The sequence below is a fragment of the Pezoporus wallicus genome, unplaced genomic scaffold (assembly GCF_028554395.1).
Source record: "Pezoporus wallicus isolate ANWC-B61680 ecotype Strahan unplaced genomic scaffold, APGP_CSIRO_Pwel_v1 contig_8692, whole genome shotgun sequence".
In the NCBI taxonomy this organism is placed as follows: Eukaryota; Metazoa; Chordata; class Aves; order Psittaciformes; family Psittacidae; genus Pezoporus; species Pezoporus wallicus.
In genome coordinates this window covers 701,848-724,575 of record NW_026642640.1, presented here as the reverse complement: position 1 = coordinate 724,575, position 22,728 = coordinate 701,848, and the positions used below count along the sequence as shown (strand labels likewise).

Here is a 22,728-nt window from a genome sequence, read left to right as displayed (position 1 = left end):
GAACTGATGGACGGGTAGAGCAGCTGATGTCATCTACCTGGACTTGTGTAAAGCGTTCAACACTGTCCCACACGACATCCTTGTCTCTAAATTGGAGAGACATCAATTTGATGGATGGACCACTCGGTGGATAAAGAGCTGGCTGGATGGCTGCACAAAAAAGATCTGTGGTCAATGGCTCAATGTCCAGCTGGAGACCAGTAATGAGTGGCGTCCCTCAGGGATCAGTGTTGGGACCGGTCTTGTGCAACATCTTTGTTGCTGACATGGACAGTGGGATTGAGTGCGCCCTCAGCAAGTTTGCCGATGACACCAAGCTGTGTGGTTCGGTTGATACGCTGGAGGGAAGGAATGCCATCCAGAGGGACCTTGACATGCTTGTGAGGTGGCCTGATGCCAACCTCATGAAGTTTAACCATGCCAAGTGCAAGGTCCTACACTTAGGTCGGAGCAATCCCTGGCACAGCTACAGGTTGGGCAGAGAAGAGATTCAGGGCAGCCCTGTGGAGAAGGACTTGGGGGTGTTGGTGGATGAGAAAATGAACACGAGCCAGCTTCAGTGTGCGTTTGCAGCCCAGAAAGCCAACTGTATCCTGGGCTGCATCAAAAGGAGCGTTACCAGCAGGTCGAAGGAGGTGATCCTGCCCCTCTACTCTGCTCTTGTGAGACCTCACTTGGAGTATTGTGTGCAGTTCTGGTGTCCTCAACATAAAAAGGACATGGAACTGTTGGAACAAATCCAGAGAAGGGCCACGAGGATGATCAGGGGACTGGAGCACCTCCCGTATGAAGACAGGCTGAGGAAGTTGGGGCTTGAGAAGAGAAGCTGGAGAACTCATAGCAGCCTTCCAGTAGCCTTTCCCATGCTGGGGAGGGACTCTTCATTAGGGACTGTCGTGACAGGAGAAGGGGTCACGGGATAAAACTTAAACAAGGGAAGTTTAGATTGGATATAAGGAGCAAATTCTTTACTGTAAGGGTGGTGAGGCACTGGAATGGGTTGCCCAGGGAAGTTGCGAATGCTCCATCCCTGGCGGTGTTCAAGGCCAGGTTGGACAGAGCCTTTGGTGTCATGGTTTAGTGGGAGGTGTCCCTGCCCATGGCAGGGGGGTTGGAACTAGATGATCTTAAGGTCCTTTCCAACCCCAAGTATTCTATGATTCTATGATTCTGAAAGTCTGGTTATTTGACCTTCTTTTTTTTGTTGTTGTTTTTTAACTCAGCTAGAACCAGTAAGAAGTATCTATCTTCACTGCAGATCCTGATTTTACACAGCAGGCTGATTAGTCACTGGACTATAGTGTCAAAAGCTGCATCTGTAAGAAGAAAGGCCAGGTGATCATGTAAAAAATTAAGTCTATCAATAGTTATCTCATTTCCCAAGCTCTTCCAGCAATGCCTGCATGTTAAAATCCAGCTCTCCATCCACTAGACCACGTTGCTTCAAGCTCTGTCCAATCTGGCCTTGAACACTGCCAGGGATGAGGCAGCCACAGCTTCTCTCGGCAACCTGTGCCAGTCTCACCATCCTCACAATGGATTTTTTTTTACCAGTATCTAATCTAAATCTCCCCTCTGTCAGTTTAAAGCCTATCCCTCTTTGTCCTATCCCTATATGCCCTTCTAAAAGTCCTTCTCAGGTTTCTTGTAGGCCCTCTTTAGAAATTTGAAGACTGTTAAAAGGTCTCCCTGTAGCCTTCTGTTTATTGCTGTGCTGCATAGGCTTCTTTATTTTGATAGATAACTGAATAGGCACAGAAACACTGTTAGCAACACTGTTCTTCTCTGTGTTGTAATTACCACCTTTCTGCTTGTCTTCTCTTTATTACATGAAGCAAGGTCCTCCTGTACTTCATGCAGAAGAAGTGGACATTTTTCACATCCCCTAATTTCTGGAAAAGGCCACGTCTGTGGGTCACATATCCCCTGAAGAAAGCTGCCTTGGGCATGTGTAACTTCAGTATGATAGCTTTAACATTTGTTCTTTAAAAAGGGTTGATAAGAGCCAGAACTTTCATACTTGTTGGTTACAGACTGCTGAATCTTGGGAAGTTAAAGGCTGCTCCCAAACTTGACATACAAACTGAAGTCACTGTAGAGCATGAAGAAATTTGAAAGCCTATTTTACCATGGAGAAACTTCAGGTTTTGCAGGACACTGCCGGTTCACAGTTCAGCTTGCCACAACAGCTCCTGACACCTTGGGGCTATCAGAAAATCTCTGCTTATTGAAAAGCAACTAAATCCATAGAGTAGCAAAACTAAGCTAGAAGCAGAACTGCCAGCACAGAATAAAACAGGAAGAAGCCTAGGTTTATTTTCAACAACAGTAGGTCCCCAGAACCAGCTGATGGGATGGCACTGAAAAAGAGGTCAACTGTACCAAACAGCCCACTGATTGAGCATCTCTGAACTACAGGCACACAGCTTGTTGCAGTTTCTCTGTTTTTAGATCTGACCTTACAGTGACCAATGAAAAACAGTTTTAACTACAGCCTAAGAAGTGGTTCGTTGGACAAGAAGGTTCTTTTCTTTTACTCCTCTTGCTTCCTGCAAATATCAGTATTGTGATTTCAAGGCTAAAAGTTGGCAGGCTGGTGATCCACATCAAATTCTTGGCTTAACGCAACAAAATATTTGGGAACAAGGTATCCTTGCCTCTTTCCCATCCCCACCTACTTATTCCTGCCATGAAATTATGGCCATGAGTCCCTCCACAGTGCAGTCTGAGGAGGGAGGAAAAAGGAGCAAGAGTACATTGAGCCCATATTCCCTCTAAACTCATGATAACATGATCCGGACATCTTGACTTAACTTATGCAACAGAGCTGTCACTCACTATGAGACTGAACAGACATTTAGCACTTGGTAATTCTCACTGAAAAAACAACTTATAAAGCACCACTGTTGTACTAAACTTTCTCCTGTTTTCAGTCTACAGACTAAAGCTCAGCTCTACTCGCACTATTTAAAAAGCCTGCAAAGAAAAGGCTGGTGTGCTACTGTTCTTATTCAAAAGATCCATCAGAACATAGTTTCGAAGTACTATGCTTGTAGGTATGGTGGCAGATTGCAATTCTTAACAAAAAGGAATTGCTCCACAGTTCTCATGGATCCTAAATTCTAGTAGTGACAGAATTTGTTTAAATCAAACTTCCTACTTTGTCTGTAACAAATTCCCCAATAAAGCAAGATATTCATAAGTAATCTTTCCTTTTCACTTGAACTTTTTGCTTTAGGAATTTCTGAAAGAGTCTGAAATATGGATGAAACAACCATCACTGCAATAAAAAAATAAGACAAATGCCATTATATCCTACACAGCATTTAAGAGCTATCTACACTCTCCCCAGGAAAGAGAGCTGCCCTGATGTGTTGTGGTCCCTGCTACCTGACAGAGAGAGAATTATTGTAAACAGGCCAGATTTTCTCTCTTTGAAGGGTCAGTCAGTGTGTTACCAAAGCAACAGACTACCCCCTCTTCCCTGACTGTTTCAACATACGGCTATTCTCTATCCATGCTGCTAGCCTGAAATCAAAACACACCTTATGTGTCTTGGAACTGTAGTTCTCATAGTGCTACAGCACGCAGAAAAAGTGAGCTGGAAGAGAAGATGGAAACAGAAAAAGTACAATGATCTGAACAGATTCTGTGGTCTATATTGCTGCTCTCAGCCACCAGTCAGAGAGGAGATTAGGGTTCTTGAGACCAGCATCTGAAATACAGTTCTGTCAGTGCGGTACAGAAATGTTTCATGTCTTGTGTTATTAGGGAGGCTCAGGAACTGTAAACATTTCTGCAGACCTTTCTGCATACACATATTACACTTGTGAATGAAAAAGTAACTGAAGAGTGATACCAAAAATGTGTATTACTCCATCTCCTCTGAAAATCTGTAAAACATACATGCTCCACATTACCTGCTAGTGGCTTCACTGTATGCCTAAACTTAGAGATGAGAAGAAAACACAACGGTAGATCATGTAAAAGATCAGCTCTGGAACCTGCCTCAAAACTTTTCCCTAAATATAGTACCATGGTTTTGAACGTCAGAAAACATCCGGCAGTTCCACTTTTGCACTACAACAAGAAGAGGAGCTAATACCCTCCAAGAGACAATTTCTTCTCACGGCTATTGCCAGAAGTAACTAGAAGGTTGAGTTAGGCAATTGTATGTCTTCTAAATCAAAATCCTAATCAAAATCCAAAAGCTTTGTTTATCCTGAAATTATTATTTTTTTGATTGGCTGTCAGGTAGAAACCACGATTTTCATTCCTGTTCAGAATCATCAAGAAAAGCGCACACAATTAAGTTCTAAACAATAAAAAAAAATCTGAAAATCCATCAATTACATGATCTACCAGTTGGAAGTATAAACATCCTGTATATTATCAATAATGCATAAAATTATCGTGATTTTAACCATGAGAAACATGATTCTCTCAGAAATAGTCCATTACTGTAAAAAAAGAAGTATTTTATATTTAAAATCCTAAACTACTGGAGGAAATAATATGTTTTTATTAATTCAATTTGCTGCTCTTGTAAAGTGTTATAGAGATACCTGTGTAAATTTATAAGTAAAGTCAATTAAGGACATCAGAGTGGAAAATGCACTGTGCACACCAGTGCTGCTTGGGAATAAATGACTGTAAACATCTGCTTCCAGCACACAGATGTACTTTCCGCCAGTTTCCAGAGACTCCCAGCACTTACTGAACTCATGCTTTCTACTTGCGCTTTCATCCTGCACAGGCTATACACCAAGAATGAAATGCTGAGAACAAATGACCACCAACCTTCACGTTAAACTTACTTCAAAGCACTCAGAACCAGCCAAATTCCCTTTGCTGATTAAGTACTTCTTTAGTTTTGCTCTCTGTATCTGTTCTTGTATGACTCATATATATCATAGCAAGAATTTTTCATTTAAATTCCATCAGATTTCATGCTATGTATGTATACATACAATATAGGCTTTTTGGTCCTTTTTAGCAGTTTGTAGTATCATCTACTTTTGAGTGCATTCACACGGCCTCAGAATGCACAAAGGAGCACCCTTATGAAAGCCCATCAGAAATAAGCCAGCCTTATTTACACTCATTACACTTTAGTTTCCACCACAAAAAAAAAAAAAATGACTGCAGCCAAGTTTCCCTCATTTAAACCTCTTTATGAAAAGCTACCATATAAAATAGTAATAGAAATGGCCAGAAAATAGAGGATGAGGTGGGAGTGTGTGTGATGTGGGGTGGGATGTCTGTGTTTGTTTCCCTGGATGCCTACAGAAGAAAATCTAAAAATCTACCACAGATATTTTTTCTTTTTTAATTGTTTCTGTCCCCTCCTTCTGTTTTTCCTTTTCATCCCCAAAATTCTGACATATTTTGGCTGGTAATGTTTCCCAGGGTGTATTTGGAAGTGCTGCTACATTACTTAATAGGATTTTTAGTTCAAGCGCCTCATTATGTTGACACAAAGAGCCCTGGACATGTTGCATCTCCCACACTTGCATGTCACTTGGACACTTGTGATCCTGATCCCAGGACACTTCTGAATCAAAGTTTTCAACCATTTTTTTTTAATTTTCTGTAGAAATCTGCATTTTTCCAGTGGAAAGCAGATTTTTTTCCACGTATTTCTTTCGGGCAAAAGTTCAGAGGTTTTGTCAAAATGTATTTCCTGGCAGAATTTTTCCAATAAATTCCATGTGGGGAGCTGACACTGAATCCTGTGGGAAGGGAAAAGAGCAGCTTCAGCCTTGGCTAAGGTTTTACAATTGCAATGTTATCCCAGACAGGAGGGGCTGGAATTAGTGGGTGTATGTCAGGAGAAAAAGGGATGGGAAAAAACAACAATTTGCAGTCTAAAGCTATATAACTGAGTATGTTGACAATAATGCCAAAAAACAGCATCTGTAGTGAGAACAGTGTGTAACTTACTGAAAGCAGTATTTCTGACAATAGGGTAGTGATGGGACTCTGAAAACACAGTGAGTTTTTCAAAGCGATATGAAACAAAAATAAGACAAGATGCTGAGCTTGCCTTAAAGTAATTTGTTCCAGCTGCTTATTACAACTGTAACGCAGGTAAGAGAAATTCAGTAGGAATAAAAGAATTTTCTAATTAGAGAAAAAATTGTGCTGTAGGAAACACGCATCACCAGAGACCTTCAGCTGCAAACAATCAAAACTGAAGTAAATTATCTGTAAATATTACACATGCTAAGTTTATTTTCTTTTTTCAGCTTATGACTTAATTATGTCATTTTTTTCCCCAAGAATCTTTCTCTTCGGGTTACCATCTGTTCATATCTCAGCCACAACACAGACCCAGTGACTTGAGCATCCAGATGAGATCTTCACCTACGTCCTCACCTCATGCTACAAAGAATAGACCTGCCATACCATTGGTCAGGCAGAAAGAGGAGGTTGATTTTTCAGGTACTGAGAAATTTGACAGAAGACTTTTATGAACAACACCCACAGAAAAGGACAACACTTTAGCTCTTACAAAGTTCTACGGAAAAAAAAAAAAAAGGCTTTTAGCAGGATTTGGTGAAAAAGATGCTGTTAAGACTGGAACACAGCCTTCTAGTTTAACATAGCTCTGGTCCAAAATTGAACTAGCTTATTTTTAAGATGACAAGATAAGTAACAAGAATATAATACTATCATATTAAGAGATTTTATATTCTTTTGTCATGCTTGCAAACTCATATATTTTAGAAGCTGCTAAAAAAATGACCTGAAGAGTCAAAAACATGCAGTTAAGTGCTCCACACTGCAGGCTCAAAGTTCAGACACAAAGGACAAGGGAAAAAAATATCAGTGCAAAGACAAATTCACAACAAGGCGGACTTCTGTAGAAGAAAATAAAGTATCAAAAGAGAAAGAAGTGCCTGATATCCTCCAGCTCCTAACAGTCAGACATCAGTCCGGCATACTCTGGCTGGGGACACATCCTCAGCAAAGGAGGAAAGTCAAGTTTCTATGGTCATGTCAATCAGTTACCACTCAGTTACAGTACATGATCACTCAGCTGAAACACTTCACACAGAATCACTACTCTGGGTTATGGCATCAGCTTGCTGGTGACCACAAGAAACTTCATTTCTTCTTTTCACTGCACTTGAGCAGGACAGACTCATTCTCCTTCCCACAGTTCAGTGGAGATGGGGACTTGGATGAATGGTATTTAAGATACATTTTAAGAAGCTAAGGCATTACAAATCCACCTTTTATAAAAATGGTTAAGAGAAGCGAACAGTCCAAATCCTGTGTGTATTTGCTCCTCTGCTGTGCCACAGAAAGAGTTCATCAAGTAATACTGATAGCCAGGAATAATTTCTATGGACCTCCAACTCACTGTGGGCTTTGCATCTCTTACAGAGCTGAAGCAGCCTGTCTAGGTTCATTTATGCTTGCGGAAATTATCTGTGAAATTATTCTCCTGTGGGGATTTGAGCGCACTCACAAGAAAAACTACAACTTGAAACGTAATCTTAAAACACATCTTTGTTAGTACTTCAGGTCCTGGTGTCCTCCATTATCAGTCTTAACTTTCCACTGTAAACATTTATGACTTCTGCCAACTATTTTCTGACTATCCTTAGAAGAAACATTCCAAGTGTCTTGTTCATATATTCCCTTGTACGTACCCTGCTGGCTGCGGCTATATATGCATGGTAAGCCTCCAGCAGGGAGACTGCATGGCACAACTAACTCTTAATTCATTAACTCAAACACAGTTTGAACCCTTATTCTACTTACCAGTGCGATTTCCACACTGCAGCTGAGAGACAGACTACCAAGAGCTCAGAAGCCCAGAGCACTCCTGAGAGAGACCTGGGGCTCCTTTTGTATTTCCTTGTCACTCAATGGCCAACAAGTCTGTTGTACCATCCGCACAGCAAGGTACATCATTCCTGGACATAAAGTACACCCAGAAGATTTTCCTACTGCAAAAATCAGCTAGGTCAAATGGGGTTCTCCACCAAGCAAGGAGTATGAAAAGAAGACAACATAGCCCAAGCTTTAGCTCAGGGTGAATTTAACAGCAGGTTAAAGATAAATTAAAAATCAATAAACTTTGCTATCAAACCTGAAGGACACTCTTTGGTAAAAACACAGAATTTTTCAGTCTTTGACTCTTCCTCTTATCCATGATTTCTCCAGAAAAAACACTGTTTCTCCAGGTGCAAGAGGCTTACTTTGACTCACAGGAGGGTGAGAATAGTATGTTTTGATTTCATTTGGCATCCAAAAATGACTTGGCAAGGGTGTCTGCTCTAAGACAAGGCAAAAAGTTTGTCCAGTTCCTCAAAAAATGACCTTTAGGTTGGGAGAGTAGGAAAAAGCAACAGCTGTTTTATTCCTGGAAAATACTCTTGGAACATTTAAGTCATATTTTTCTAATTAAACTTGGTCAGAAATCACTGTATCCAAGGTGCTTACATTGTACAAATAGGGTTTTTTTTTCATCTCATTAATATCAGAACAGCCTCTCATGAAAATGAAAATAAACACTTTAAAAATGGTTTGTACTACACAGAATTTGAAATCCCCTCTGAGACTTTCAATGGCAGGATGAGATATTCTGAACCTTTGATTTGGAAGCCTGTAAACTTTTATAGCTTGCAAAGCAGATCAAATTTGATGATTTAAAGCCTGTGTAATGTTGAAGAGTAAAGATTCAAACACCAGCTGGGTAAGAGGTTCCTTACCTAAACTGTACTTTCTATTAACAATAAGACCCAAGCAAGAGGATTCACAAAACAGACATGTTTTCTATTCCTGGAGACAGAAAGCACTATGGCTGTTTTGGCTTCCTGCTCACTTATATTCTAAAACTAATTTCAAGCTAGTAAGCATGACAATGTTAATACTGCAGAGCTCAAATTTTATTAGAGAATAACTAAATGCAAATATTAGCTCAAATGACAAGCGGCACTGTTTCTATTGACAAGTATTGTCTGTATTATTGTGACCCACAGGAACCCTAATCAAGAGCCAGAAAAGCAGAGATACAAATGATGACAGCTGACACAATATGTGCATATAGATGTAAGAAAGCACGATTATCCCATTTTCCAGTAGATGGAAGCCTGGCAGGAGCTTTACTTTCCTCAGGAGCAAAGCAAGAGAAGGTGACAGCCCAATTGCTTCCAGTTCACAGAAATTATTTTGCTTGAAGACACATAAGTCTATGAGGAGAAGCAACATCAGACTGGACTACATCCCACCTTGCTGATGCTATTCTCCCAGTTTCATTCCATGCAGCCCAAAAGCAGGCAGAGATGTCAAAAGCAAACAGCATGGTTTAAGTCTACAGTTGTGATCATAGGTGTGTGGGGAGGAAAACTTCTGCCTCTCTTTTCTCCAAACTCATGAAGCCTCTGTCTGCACAGCACAGCTGGAACTTATGAATGAATTTCAGCACGCCTAGGAAGGGTCATTCACCACTTATGAAAGTGTCACATCAAGGTGACCTAGAAGGCAACCCATACTAATGCCTTCAGTCTCTTCTTCACTTATCATTTATGCTTCCAAAGCCTTTTTAAATGGTTGGTATCCACATACCAAAGGATTACGTCCGAGCACCACTGTGACATTGAGCTTTAGCTCAGTGCCTACAGGAGGGATCGTGGCTTCTGCTCAAGAACTGCAGCCTGAAACACACTGTCCTTGTTTCCACAGGTGCTATGAGAACACAGCTGCTCTGTTTGCTCTGCACAGCCTTCCAAAGGCTGTGAGCCGTGCTCAAGCTGCAGCTTGCTGTGCTATCACAGGGGAGGAGTGAAGGAGGAAGACACTTGTCAAAATCAAATATCTTATAAAACAGGTAAATTCAGTCCTCAGTTGAGGGCAGCTGTGGCACATTAGGGTATCAGTGTCAAGAGATGCACTACACGGGAAAGGTTATTTTGCATCACAATCAGTGCCTTGAAATGGATTGAGAGTAATAAATAGGATGTGGAAGGAAAGAAGAGAAGAAACTAAAGGAAACTATAAGAACTAAGTTCAGCTGAGTCCCAGAACTTGGTGGATGAAGTCCAGTCTCTAGCACAGCTGATGTTTAGCACATGGCAATCTGGGAACCAGCTGCTGGTAACTGGCAATCACTGCAGAAGTGTTGAACTCCTACTGGCCTGAGGCAAATCACATGCCACTCACCTGACTTTCCCTGTTATTTCAGTCTGCCTGAGAAAGGAGAAGGAAGTGATTTTATGACTGCATCTGGCATACCACCATAAATGTTTTTACAAATCTAGTACAACTCTCAGCTCCCAGGCATTCCAAAGCTGAAGGATGATCAGATTCAGTACTGGGTTCCATGTCTGTTTAAAAGCATAAAAAATCAGCTCTGAACTTGATTTAAATCTCCCCCTTGAAGCTTGAATTCTGACTGAAAGCCATTTCCATTGATATGAGGTGCACGCAGTCATATATCATCAGAATTACCTTGCAGGCAGAAAATTAGCAACTCTCCCAGAGGTACAGAGAGATGACCCATACTTCGATATCCAAGTTGTGAAAACAAAAAACCAAAAAGCACACAGAAAGAAAAGAAGACAAATACTCCTCAATCTACTCACAGTCAAGTTTCAGCTCAAAACTTGGCAGGATATATATGTATTTGGTACAAAACCAGTAACTAAGTAAACTACTTATGCTAAAACTAGCACCAAATCTCTGCTAATGCCAAGCCCCCCCCCCCCCCCAGCAGGAGCTTGATCTGATGAAATCCAGCAACCTAAGGTGCTGAGTACTTTAAGGTCCTCCTTAAGCTGACAGGACATCGGCAAGTTCAACGTTCTCCAGAGCAATGGCCTGTATAATGAGCAGCTGAAAAGGCTGTACAAGAGGCATCATGGGGAAGCAGCAAGTGACACAACACAGTGGAAGTGGAGAGTTTATGACTGCTGTCTGCTCCAGCACAGGAGATAGGGAGCTTCAAAAGACATTAGCAGGCAACAGAAGATTTTTTCCATCCAAGACATATTTATGCTGAAGGAGCATGTGCCACATAAAACTGCAAATCAGAAATGTTTTAGAGGGGTACAAGAAGTGCCTGGATAAATCCATATAGGGAAGATTAGTCCCACATTTTTAAATAGAAAAATACCACCCACAGCTCAGAAATAGACAGCCTGTCAAGATGTCCCTATTTTCCTCTCCCCAGGAATCCACTGTTAACTATTATTTCCTTCTGAAAATCAGCGACATACTCAACAAAGCCAAGGGTCTGGCAAATTATGAGCTCCACTATAACATGGAAACTCCAATCTACTGCTCAGGGGCTGCCCATGTAGGAGCTTTCCCAGTAGAAAAAAAAAGGCTTTCTTGCTTGGGTGCTTAGCCTTCTTGGTTGCTTTTGCAGTCCTAGGAGCCTGGTCTATTGTGCTTCTCACACTCCAGGTTCTATTTCCTTTTAGCCATAACATCAGCCCAAGATGCCCTTCTGGGACTTCACAGCAGGGGCCTGACTTTGCACACCCATAGGTCGTAAATCCTCATGCAAGCAGCAACAGCCTCCACTAAAATGTGTCCCTTTTCCAAAGTGTTCGCAGGGACACACTTTCATATGCTTGCGAAGAAAAAGTTTCAGTCATACAGGTCATCTATGGGGATCAAACGGATAAATTTCAGTCTAAAAATGATTAATTTAGAATTTTGATTTTTAACTGCTTCAGTATGCATTTGTTTCCTTTGTAGAATATTTCTGTAACAAAAAATAGCTTTTGTCTGTTGAAAAAGCTGATTTTATTTTAAGCTGGCAAGAATTAAGACTTTCCTTCAAAACAGTTCTTTGGCTACAGAGAGATTCCTTTTTCTGTTTTGGAAATACAATTTGGAATAAAAGCATTTCATTTTGTCTTGCTTAAAAGCAGCAGTCAGCCTTTTAGGTTTAAATGTGGTATCTGATAGCAGAAAAAAAGTATAGAGAAGAAGTGGGCTATTTATCGGGGGGGGGGGGGGGAAAAGCACTAATTCATTTTTTGAACCAGCCAGGTGAGAAAAAGTATTTTGCTATAGTAAAAGGACTCTTTTTTCTTTCTGTTAAAGCTCTGCTGTCACATCTTCTTCTGCTCACAGGATGCTAAAGTTTTGTTTTTAAAACCTGCATGTTTTGAAATCCTCATAATATACCTTTCAGGAATTCACAAATTACGAAAATCCCTTTCAACTTAAGAAAAGGCACAGATGTTCAGCACTTCTAATAATTCAGCAGCTTGTTTCTAAAGGATGTATAATACTTCTTATGCAAAACCAGTACAGTGATATGTAGGAAAATACGCAAAAGAATAAGAAAACACTTTATTACAGATCAGACAAATGTCTGCATATGAAACACCTTCTTGAATATATGCTCAGGAAGTTATGTAGAAAAAATGTTTACTGAAAAAGTAAATTTACTCAAACCTAAAAGAGGCTAAGTATCCTCAGCTCTTACTCAGCATGCTTCTTCCTAGTCTATGAATACTGAAAATTGAAAAAAAAACTTGGTAAGAATGGAAAGAAATAGAAAATAATAAAGACTAGATCAAATACAGTCCTGACAGAATCCCAGTGAACTTAAGAGTTCTTTAAAAGAGAGGTATATTCAACTCATATATCTATAATATCTTTTTGTGTGGTCAGAGGATTGTTTAGAAACAAATCTAGGTACGAATTCAAACTGAATCATCAATAATTCATAACTCATCCCTCACAAAGATGAACTTACAAAAATAGTACATACAATGAGCTATTCATTCTGCTTTCATGATTAGTCAGAGTTGGACAGCTAAATGCCATAATTTTACTGCAAAAATCTTTACTACTGAGATATGAGACTAACTTTTTGAGACAGACATTTTCAGAACCATGATTTTTGTACAGGATTATGCTAGATCATGACAAAGGCATTGAAGCATCAGTAATGGAAATGCTACCATTGAAAAATGTTTTTGCACTACCCATGCAACAGCTGGTTTATTCGTCCCAAAAAAAATTCAGGCAAGATTTCCTCAAGTTAATGTGTAGTGCTACATCTTTTTTCCTTCTTCCCTCCAACAATGAAAACCAGAAAACAAACACTGAATCAAACACATCCCTTGCTTAACCTCATTGATTTATTTGCAGCAGGAATGGATCTGACAGCCTACATCACAACAAACTATGCGCAGATTCCAAAGGCAATGAATAATCCTGCTCTAGGCTCAGATGCAAAACACATGCATTGTTCGTATCTCTTCTGTCACTTTGCAAGATGCTTGACCTTACTCCATGCTCAGTACTCAACACATGGTGGCACTTAGAGATCTCCAACCCATACTTCGAAAGAGAAGAACCACGGCAGGTTCTGCCAGAGCTGATCTTGAAACAGAGGTGGTTTAGCGGAACTGGCTGTTAAAAACTACTCTCAGCAGGCTTTCCCCAGTGCTGCTCGTTGTTCTCCCAGAGCCACACCACCTACTCCTAGTCCAGGATGCACTTTCTCCTTTCGTTCCAAAGCCTGGCTCATCCCCCAGAAAATGGTTGTTTGGCAGCATATGTCTGGATTCTGCCCAATTTTCTTCAAAACATGAAGACTGGCACATGCCCTGCTACAGCTTCAACAGGTCTGTCCAGTGCTGCTGAAAGGAAAACAGCTGCCCTTCTACTTTGACTCCCCACGTAGAGTCCAGCTACCCTCCTCCTTAAGCTCTGGACTTCCATAGGAAGTTACTGCCCAAATTGTTCAAACTCCCATGTTTAGTTTCCCTTCATAATCTGACCTGATTAATTTGGCAGAGCCTTTGATTACTTTTCACTGAGAAGCACTTAAAATATTTAAAGACAAGAGCCATGCACAGTAACTGAAGAAGCTCTGTTTTTACCTTCAGTCTTCTTAGTTTTTAGATAGTCTTTTCAGAGAGGTTTTTTCCATAATTCAAGTCTCAGCAATTATTTTATGAGGCTCTGGGGAAGCTGTTGGGATGTGCTTGCCTGATGTCTTTAAACAATAATTCTACTAGTTCAGGAAGACTGTAACACAGTCTTAACACATAATACACCACAGGAAAGAATTTCTTCCTTATATCCAGTCTAAACTACCCCTGTTTTAAGTTTTATCCTGTGACCCTTTGTGTTCGTTGATGAGAAAAACCTTAACATGAGCTGGCTTCAGTGTGTGCTCGCAGCCCAGAAAGCCAACCGTATCCTGGGCTGCATCAAAAGGAGCGTGACCAGTAGGTCGAAGGAGGTGATCCTCCCCCGCCCACTCTGCTCTTGTGAGGCCTCACTTGGAGTATTGCGTGCAGTTCTGGTGTCCTAAACATAAAAAGGACATGGAACTGTTGGAACAAACCCAGAAGAGGGCCACGAGGATGATCAGGGCACTGGAGCACCTCCTGTATGAAGATAGGCTGAGGAAGTTGGGGCTGTTCAGCCTGGAGAAGAGAAGGCTGCGTGGAGACCTCATAGCAGCCTTCCAGTATCTGAAGAGGGCCTACAGGGATGCTGGGGATGGACTCTTCATTAGAGACTGTAGTGACAGGACAAGGGGTCACAGGTGAAAACTTAAACAGGGGAAGTTTAGATTGGATATAAGGAGGAAATTCTTTACTGTAAGGGTGCTGAGGCACTGGAATGGGCTGCCCAGGGAAGTTGTGAATGCTCCATCCCTGGCAGTGTTCAAGGCCAGGTTGGACAGAGCCTTTGGTGGCATGGTTTAGTGGGAGGTGTCCCTGCCCATGGCAGGGGGGTTGGAACTTGATGATCTTAAGGTCCTTTCCAACCCTAACTATTCTATGGTTCTATATGTTCCTGCAGATGAGACAGAGAGACCAAAGAGAGAAGTTGAGAGCATAGGAGCCCATTCTATTGATCACCTGCCATGTATCCTTCACACATAAGAGATCTACAAGGAATTTTGGTCAATATGGTATAAACACTGCCTCGCTGGTGACACACACCATCTGCACTCACAGAATTGCAGAAACTTGCTAGTTGGATTTCAGAACCTAAAGGCCCCATAAAAAAACATGATCAAACAGAAAACTCCATTCCGTATCTTGAAAGAAAAGTTAGCACACCAAAATGTATGTCAAATGTACCATTTCCCAATGGAAAACATCCCATTCCAGCCTGCTGCCTTCTGTTCTACACTCAAGAGTCTCACAGCACTGAATAAATTTTTGGTGATCTTTATATAGAACCTAGCACAGCACCTGTGACTCAGACACATGGCACTACTATTGTGAATTACTACTCTTGCTGACAATAATAAGGAGTACTATTCAATAGGAGTAAAATTATTGCTTGGGCTCCCTATAGAGATATGTTTTGAAAAATCATCTGACAACGCCATATACACCCACTTGCCACAATGGGGATGCATGTGTGCGTCTACAGACCTTTCAGTCACAGAAACAAGAAACATTCAAGTTACAGCCAAAGCTGCAAGATGTCATGGATCCTGCTTTATCTCTTGAGGTACCCTGCAAACTATTTGAGTGGTGGCCAAGATACCGATCATCACAAAAATATGTTTTCTGTGAATCTCTATGACTAGTCACCAATTGATTCTTTTATATTTTAATGCCTGACAGACTCCAGAATCTCGTAAGCATACACTAAATATGAGGAATCAGAAGCATAACAGAAAGCCAACCTGTAACAGTGCCAACTGTCTGAAGTTTGTCTGCTTGTTCTTCTACAGACACACTGACCCAGGCCGCTTGTTGTTATCCAAGAATAGCAATGCATTAGTCTTCTTTTAAACTGTAACAAGGTCTGGTGTAAACTTTTTCATTTATATTGTTTTATTTTGCATCTGTCACTGTAACAGAATTCTACTTCTGAGTCTGTAACCCAAGAATGAACGCTAAAACTTCTTGATTAGAAGTTTCTCAAGGGAAAAATATTTGGAAGGACACGGACTAATTCTGAGGGCTGACAGCCTGAAGTGGTGGAAATGTGAAAGTCTTCATAGAAGAATGGATGTAGGTATCACTGTGATCTCAGGTGTTCAGGCAGGTCTGATGGGGATGGATCTGGACTCTCTGGTGGGACAGACTTCTCTGCACTCTACTGTGCTGTTTAGACAGATATTCTGGACATCCTTATGTCTCAGATGAACTCCCCAAATGCTTCTGGAGTGAATGCTGTTTGGTGGATGCCAGGCTGAATTGCCGTGGGGTGGAAGGAGTAGAGCTAGACAGGAGCCAGAAGCTTTCTGAAAGGTTGATGCTTAAGCCATGTTGGTGCAAGAAATATCTTTGAACTCTCCTTTCATGTTCCCCTTGCTCCTTCTAAAAGTGAACTTCAGTGAATGATATAGCTGCTTTAGTAGGATACAGCCCTTTCATCACTGATACACCAAAGCATCTTTAAAGATTCAGAGATTTAAAGGGATAGGAATGGTCAAGCCCCCACAGAGGGCAGAGGAGCAGAAAGGGCTACTACTAAATTATCACACAAACAACTCTGAGCTGTGCTATCTTTTATAACTTTGTGGAAACAGACGGGCATTTCTAGGGGATGACTGAAAACATGGGCCACAAAAGGACCACAGATTAAGAAGGTGTCTAATTTAACATCTCAGTTAACAATATGCAAAGACTCTAGAGCAAGGTATTCAGGGTAACATTGGGGAGTAAAAGGAACAGGTATTAGCAGAGGGAACGGCAGAAATCAAAACTGACACTGAAATGTTATCACTGCCTAATTTATTCTGTATTTTCAACTAGCTTGAGCTGAGGTCCTTTAGCAAGGCCAGTGGGATAGAACAACCAAGTCCGATGTACCACTGCTGGCCTGCAGTCCCCCGTGAATTTGGAGGAGCACAACTGGTAACATAAGCAGGGGATTTAACTATGCAGGATCTCACAGTAAAGGTCGAAGGTTTTCCTCTGATCTTTTGAGAAAGCATTGAGTCTCTAGCTTCCTCAAGCCTTCTGAATTTGAAAGCATGATTTTAAGAGACACTTGACACACTGAGATCCAGTGATGACTCAAGACACAAAAACGATTCAGCTTGCTAGAAAAAATTATCAGAATACTTAAAAAAAACCCAAACCCAAAAACAAAACCAAAACCCCAAAAAACCACCCAACCAAACAGCTGCACTTCCAGGAAGAAAAATAGTTTCAAACCCTTCCATGGTAGCTCGATGCACCAGTCACTTGCACCTATGCAGAATACTAAATCATGAAGGTTTGAGAAAAGTCTGCCTAAACTAGAAAGGATCAGCTTTCCTCCCATGACAATGGCAGCTAGGCCAATCTGCCTGTGGGCGGCTTAATTAAAGATCTGTAATCTCCTGGCATTGATTAGCCATGTTTCCCCATCCTATTCTTCACTGGTAAATCATTTATTACCATCGCAATCAGAAGCATCTGCTCTCTCTCTGAGTGAAAAACACTATTCTCTTTTAATTGGCAACATACAGAATGCAATACTGGAAGTGATTTGTCTTTTATTCTGATTTATGCAAGTGAAGCTGACTTGCATTTTGATGCAATATATTCAGTAATGGATAACAGTAGAGAGTTAAAATTAAATTGACTGCTCATATGCTGTATTATCAAGCTTCCAGCAATGACCTGAAACAGAAGGGAATTCAACAAACCATGAACAGCATGAAGAGTCACTATATGCATCACTACAGCAGGAGAAGCAAGTGTATTTCCAAATTCCAGCTGACCACCCATTCAAATTCTGACCAAACACCCTTTTATGTACTGCGCAATAATTATCTTGTTTGTGCACTGATTCTTGTCTAAACTATGCTTCCTAGGAGTTTAATGCAAATCTAAACAAGTACAAAAAATCACATCATGGAAACTGGACTGTGGTGAATGGAACAGAGATTGAGAAAACTCCTGACAAGACTCATAGGGTCAGTGATCCCAAGCTGAAACACAAGTCACCAGCACAAGTTTAAAAAGCAAGAGTGAAACCAGATTACTGGTTGTGATAGGAAAGGAACTCATGCAGCATCACCCTACAGTATGGCAGCAAGATGACTGCAGAGTCTTCAGAAGAGTCTCTGAAGTAACCCAGAAGATCCTATTTAGCAAAGTCAATGAGCATCCACGGATCTTGTGGCTGCATATTAATTGTTTACAGAACAGCTATCAATGAAACTGCTACTTTAATCATGTAAACCAATACTTACTTTAGTCCTGCAATAGGGGACAGGCCACATATTGACTTACTTTTTAGGGAGACTTTTCATTGTTGCTTTTATCCCTTCACATTCCCTCCCTGCCCCCCAGTGTCTTCTCTCTGGCATTGTGGGTCTAGCAAAGCTGGTAAAAATAAATCCCAGATGTTAAACTTATTCTTGCAAGCTGAAGCAAACAAACAAAAAAATTACCCTCCCAGTGCTCTGGGCAAATTGGACTCAATGTGCTCCACCCATAATTTAGTATTTTTCAATGCAAATATCAAACTCCAGATGTGGCATTCATCTGAACCAAATGTAAATATATACCTCTAAATTTGTGCCCTCAGAATCTCTTTCATAATTAGTGAAGAATAGGCAAGTTTATCTGATCTGAATGATCAATTCTGGGATCAGTTAAACTGCACCTGAGAAAGTGTCCTAGAATTATCCTCTTCACTGGCCTTCTAGAAGGTCTGGGCAAGCTAAAAAGTGGACACGTATACATGAAAAGTTCATATTTGGTCAGATACATCTCATTTACACTTATCTGGGATGCTTTCCATGCTCCACTTAACGGTTTTCTCCCTGCCACACTAGGGAACACCAGATAGCTGCACTCAGCTGCAAAGACTGACTTTTGAGAAGTCTGTATTGTTCTCTGAGGTTCAGACGCCTGCGTTCTAACATCTTCATGTAACTCATGTAAAATTCAGCATGTAAAATAACATTGTGGCCCAACTGAGGATATTCTCTACTGCATGGAGATATTTCTAATCACCACATAAAGAAAGGATAGCTATTCCAGAATATTTCTAATTGCTGAACTATGATCATTTGCAGTAAGTCCTCACCTGTCCAACTAATGAAACACTCGTTTCCAGTGCTTTACAGTTTTAAAATACAGTGTTTCACTGAGAAGCACATGCCTAAAAATTCTCGTTAATTTATGTAACTGAATCTCTCTTCTTTCTGAACTCAGTCATGAAGAGCTCTGCCAGTGCTTTCCAAAGCAAGAATAGCCTTTGCTCAGAGCCTGTACAAGAACTGTACAAGAAGAGTATAGACCTTGTCAGCTGGGCCCAGGACAATTGTATTAAGAGAGGCAAACCCTTAGTTTCACATGAGTGGAAAAAACAAGTGCATTCTTCCCTCAAAGTACAATGCCAATAATGCTGTTCCATACTATGTAGCAGATGAAAATCACTCCACTCTGATGCAGTGGCTTCTGCAGTGCTACAGAAAGATATCTGGTGCTCAGCACTACTTCCCATAAGTCTTGCTTGCAGGTCCTTATAGTCCTGCAGAAGCCCTTCCTAGACAGAAGGTTGCAGCAGTTGTTTATTACAGCCCTTTCCTTGACCTCCTGCTAATACTCCATACCTGGTTTTCAGTAATTACAAACTAGAGTTAGCAAGCAGCAGCTAAACTGGGATTACCCTAGTGCTTCACATACTCCTGTGTTTGCCTTGAATTTCAAGCCGCTCCTGGAGCAGAGGTGCTAATTAGACAAATGGGACCTTTGCTGGCTATTTAGGAATCCTTACTTGGCTCTAAAACAGCAGTATCAGTAAAACCGTACACAGAGCAACAAGAGCTTCAATGCTAGTGACATGTGACAGACTTTTTACAATACTACCTATGTTCTTCCCCTTAATTTCACTAGCTCTGTTAGTCAAAACAGTGATGTTTCATCTGAGAATAGCATTAGTTTTAATCCAAACTATAATAATTTTGCTCAGCCAGTGTGAAAACTTTCATAAGTTGGTACTGCAAGATACTAGAAGAGTGTTAGAAACTCTGCTAAAATGAAGTTTGTCTAAACAATTAACCATCAACAAAATTAGTTTGTCTAAACTAGCTAACCATCAGAATAGCATTTATGTGCTAATAACCATGTTCATATTCCAAATTCCAGTCCTCATGTGTAATCATTTAAAAAAAATTGCAACTGATTGCAGCTATACCTTATATGGCATTGAGTTCCAGATTTTGGACCACAGCACTATGCTATGGGCTATTTCTGAATAAAATCGGTCTCCTCAGCCAAGTTATAAAACAAGCAGAAAGAGCAGTGGCACATTCCACTTCAGCTTATGCAATAACTGTGATTTTCCCCAATACAATCAATAGTTTCTCAAGCACTGTTCAAGTATTTTACTGACATTATTTTAAAACATCAATATGCAATTCACAGGTAACAAATGACCTACCTGTTAAGGCTTGGCAACAGCCAGATTTTCGACTTGGCTCTCCCAAAGTGGACTCTCCTAAACAAAAACAAGTAACTGTTGTCTGATTCTCCTGCTTATATCTAGTGGTGCAGCTACAGGACAACATGTAAAGACAGATTCTCCCAGCCACTTCTGCTGCTCTACCTTTTTATAGCAGCTCACCACATTTTAGAGAAAGGGATAGGAAAAGGTTGCGCGATTAGACCACCATTTGGTTATACCTGTGAGCATATGGTGGAAAAGAATAAAGGACCTAACGCTAAAGCTGTCTTCAATAATTTAATTCTACCACTGCATCTGTTGTAATATTCTTATTTGATGTTGGGCACATCACTAACACAAAACCTCTTAAGCAACCCCTGATAACACTACTTTTTTAATTTTGGGGTTTTTTTATCTCTAACCTGCAGTGAAAGATGGCAGGAGCTGAACATAATAAAAAACAGGTAACGATTCAATTTGCCGTGGGTTCTTCCCATACATCGCTGCCTTTTGGAGGTGTGATATACTGGACAAGTACACTATGTTTTCTGCTCCAAAGTATCTTCCCACAGCACAGCTATCAATAATGAAAAGCATGCAGCAGCATGTATTGTATCAGGTGGCATGGAGTTGCAACCGTTTAAAAAGCAAACAACCCTCCCACACACACAACCTACTACCAACACTGCTTTAATGCAACTGTTTCTAATCCTCAATAATACAATTGCAGGATTGTAGGGAACTGAGGCAGTACATAGTGCTTCCCAGTACCTGCTATACACACACAAAATCAGCAAGATCTTTTCAAAAGCTAAAAAGGATTCAGGAGGCTCAGTCTGTTTCATAGCGACTGAGCCTTACTTTGAATGAACATCCAAATGGAACTGAGCATACATGGTCTCCCACAAACTTCGAGATACAATAATCCTTTGGGAGAAAAAGTATTTTTGTTGCTATATTGTACTTGTTCTTCCCTTGATTTATTTTGCATGCAATCAGCAATCTGATCCTGGAGCCTGAGAAGAGGTTTTTAAGTTTTTTGAGAGTAATTAATAGTTTCCAGTAAAACCTCTACTGAAGAAGAAACATGAAGCAGTTCTCTTGCACCCTTTAGATTCAAGTAGAGTTCTTTAATTTAGTTTACTCTGAAATAATCAGAACCAGGAGGGTCCTAAATCATAGTTTCAAGCAAAGAAAAACTGATCTAGAAGAAACAGACTTATGAACTGTTGTATTTTTCCAGTTAATGTAATTCTCCACACTTTGTGAGCAGCTTTCCAGCACTCAAGACTATGTATTCTAACTTCTAACCATACAGAGCATGCAAGTCTTGGTCCAACACAGCTTTCGCCTCTCCCAGTAATGCTAATAACCAGCTGTGAGGCTCAGGCAAGCCACTTCCGTACAAACTTAAAACCCGTAAGAAAGACAGCACTTCTCAACCTCACACCAAAGGAGAACTAAGAGGAATAAACAGCAGAGATGGATACGGTACCCTTAGTGAAACAAACAGAGTATCTTCAAATTTCAAGATGCAATTCTAAACTCAAACCAGCTTCCACTGACTGACTGCTGACACTGCGGATGAGTCAGATGCAAATGAATCCTGGTTTAAGGACTGGAAAAAGGCTTCTGCTAAATCCTTCAGCAACAGCCTAAACAAATTCGTAGTTGCGGAAGAAGCCCAAAGAAACTACTTTCAAAGAAAATTAGCCTGTGAATATTTGCCAATGAAAACAGAAGTTCAGAAGGGTAAGAACTATCTGGGTCACTCAAGCACTGAAGAAGCAGCAGCAGGAATATCTGCACAGAACTGCCACTTTGCACCTATAGCAACAAGAAAGTTGCAAAGCCCATTGAAAATAAGAAACATTACTCATTGTTAATGGTCTTTCTAAAGAAGAAATTGCTACATTTTGCATCAGTGGAGACTCCTTCCTAACCCTAACCAGGGAAAAGGAAAGAATAAATTTCAGTCAGCAACACAGTCATCCAATGTATCATAACCAGCTACCACACACACAGAGAAATCCCAGATTTGCCAGGGAAATGACGTATCGTTGGTCTATTCCGTTGCATGACCAACACCATCCTAGGCCTGTTTATAACATGCAGTGTGCACATATTTGGGATTGTAATCTGAGTATCTATCTAGAAATAACACAGCTGTGAAGAAAGAATGAAGAATATGAATGTAGTATGTGCCAGTAAACATTTGCAGTAAACTGCAAAGATTAAACTAATCCCCAACTGTGAGATTAGGATAGATTTTCCTCACATCAAACTGTCAGGACTAGCAGAAAGAAACCAGCACCATCTTCTGCAACACAGCGCAATTTAGCAAAATCCTCTGGATACACCAACTTACTTCTTGTC

The 22,728-nt window shown here is 40.7% G+C and overlaps 1 protein-coding gene across 1 annotated transcript in view; it reads right to left on the bottom strand.

Annotated features, from left to right (window-relative positions):
• ADAMTS12 (ADAM metallopeptidase with thrombospondin type 1 motif 12) overlaps positions 1 to 22,728 on the bottom strand; it is a 152,883-nt gene that overhangs the window by 96,124 nt on the left and 34,031 nt on the right. The gene's annotated exons all lie outside the window — the stretch shown is intronic.